We start from the raw sequence: 2813 nt of genomic DNA, 5'->3' as shown, positions 1-2813 counted from the left end.
CTCACAAATTATATGACTGGAAAAGACAACACTTTTACTTTTCCTAATCTACTTTGGTTTACAATAGTACTTTAACAGAAATAGTCGCGATCGCTATACAGTACTACATAGAACGGCAGACGATATTCGGAGACGTCTCCGGCTAGCACCCAGGAACTATTCGGAGACTCAGTCCCGGGCACAGATGCGCTGCTTTGGGGGGTCAAACTGCATATTGTTTTCTGCAGATCACACTTTTAGCTACTAAAACTGTCGCAAATCAATTATTTTTAAGAAGATGTCAAACCTAACTGCAAAATATCAAATTATGGGTTAAAACAGGGGAAATCCCCCCTCCCCCCCCCCACTCATTCTCTCAGACTCGGATGAGGAAGGAAAAGTCTCTATAGAAAACAACAACCTCCCCTCACAAGAATCGAACTTATGTGTTCTGCGAGCAACCGTAAAACACCTAACCACTAGACCATAAACGCTGTTTTCAAATATTTCTTTTATGATTATACTAATCAGATCTATATTATTGTAGTTTTAAAGCATAACACCCGGAACTAAGTCATCATCATCATCATCATCATCATCATCATCATCATCATCATCATCATCATCATCATCATGGTGTATCAGTAGGTGCTCCACTGTCGTATGCAGAAGACCCGAGTTCGATTCCTGAATAAGGAGATTTTTTATTGTGCTCCCTGCTTACTGCTTACTACTTACTGATCCCATAATGTACGAGAATCGTAAGGGCGCCGTGTGATAGAGAGCCTCGTTGTAGTATGTCTCCACTTTTTCCTGGGTTTTTTTCGTGAGCGCCTTGGTTTGGACGAAGGATTTTCCTGTCCATTCCACAATGTTATCGCTCCACCTCTTTCTTTGCCTTCCTCTTTTTCTCCTCCCGTTCACAGTTCCCTGAAGAATGGTCTGGGATAGGACACACGATTTTGTTACATGACCTTACCAATTCATTTTTCTTCGCTTCGCAGTATACAGCAAGTCTAAATTAAAATAGTGAGTCATGTGTTATTTCACTCTACTGCGCACTTCCTCATTTGTGACGTGGTCATTGTGTGAGATACCAAAGAGTCGTCTAAAGCATCTCATTCCGGCTGCGCGGATCGTCCTCTGAAGCTGCGCCGTCAAGGTCCATGATTCGCAACCATACAAAGAAGGATGGAGATGACGAGGGCACAGAGTAGTCTGATTTTGGAATTGACGGAGATGTTTCGATCTTTCCATATTAGACTTAGTTTTGTAAGCGCCCCTGTCGTTTGCGCAATTCTTGCATGGACTTCTGGCTGGGATCCTTCTTGGGGGATGATAGCACCAAGATACTTGAACTGGTCAAACTTTGTTAATCCGCCTTATTTGAATCCTGTGCTTGAAGAGCTGTGGCTACAGAAGAGAAGGACAATAAGAACATGGCATAGGGCGAGGAAATCGGATAAGGTATCAGACGAGGAGAAGAATACTCTCAGAGAGCGGATGAAAAGAGACAGGCGGCTTTTCAGGGAGGGTGCAAATGAGGCCAAGCAGGAACGGTGGGAGCAGTATATGACCGAGGTGTCATCAGAGAAGGCACTACACAGGTTTTGGAAATTGCACAGAAAAATGAAGGGATTAAGGACTGACGCTGGCTCTCTGTCTGTTAAAGATGAGAACGATAGGCTACTGGAGACAGATGAAGCAAAAGGCCGGGCTTTCCTTGAGAGGTACATCAAGCAGACTCACCAAGGAAACATGGAGGAGCGCGCTAACATCAGGGCAATTATGAAAACTGCTGTGCCAGAGGTGCTGTATGGAGAGGGTGTCACAATACAGGAAGTGAAGCGGGTAATAAGCGGAACGAAAGATAGTGCAGCAGGGCCTGATGGGGTGAGATACAGCCATTTTAAGGATGCAGATGAAAAAGATCTACAGGGCATGGTGGAGGACTTCAACGAGAGTCTGGCCAAAGGCAAGATCCTACAGGAGTGGCTGCACAGCTACCTCATGCCTCTTCCTAAACCAGGCAAAGACCATTCCTACATCAAGGTATACAGAATCATCATCATGCAGATTACGTAAGGAAAGATCCTGGAAAAGATTGTGACCAAAACACTGGCAAATTACCTAGAGAGGAAAAAACTCCTTCCAGACGGCCCTGTAAGCTACAGACCAGGGAAAGACACCAGCACAAACACGGCTGTGTTAGCCTATGATGTATTTGAAGGGTTCCAGAGAAAGGAGGAGACAGCAATGGCTGCTATAGACCTAGAGGATGCTTACAACTGAGTTGATTACGGTAAGCTCATTGATCTCCTGATGGAAATGGATGTTGACCCCTGGTTGATACAATGGATCTCCGAGGCTCTGTTTGAGAGGAAGGTGGCGCTAAGAAGTGGACGATGGATGTCAGACCCAGTAGTGATTGCCTCAGGACTGCCACAAGAATCAGCCTTATCACCGGTTCTGTTCAACATATATTCATCCAAAATTGCCAGGATCGGTGTAAGTGAAACAGGAAGAATCCTAACATTTGCAGATAATGTGATGGTCTACGGACAAGGTCGTGATAAGCTAGCGGTTGGATGGATGCTACAGGACAGGCTGAGCAAGGTCGCAGATTGGTGTGAGGAATAAAATGCGGTCATAAATCCAGACAAAACACAGGTCATCAGGTGCTCACTCAAGAACCGTATTGTGAAAAACCCTACACCTCCAATTGTGTTAGACCACTTTCTCATAGACAGACGGCACAAGTTGAAGTACCTGGAAATCACCCTAGACAGGACACTTTCTTTCCGAAGACATATTGACAATGTTGCTACCAGGGC

Source organism: Aplysia californica, unplaced genomic scaffold (assembly GCF_000002075.1).
Source record: "Aplysia californica isolate F4 #8 unplaced genomic scaffold, AplCal3.0 scaffold00864, whole genome shotgun sequence".
In the NCBI taxonomy this organism is placed as follows: domain Eukaryota; kingdom Metazoa; phylum Mollusca; class Gastropoda; order Aplysiida; family Aplysiidae; genus Aplysia; species Aplysia californica.
The sequence above is the reverse complement of the archived record's forward strand: the minus strand, read 5'-3'. Positions refer to the sequence as shown.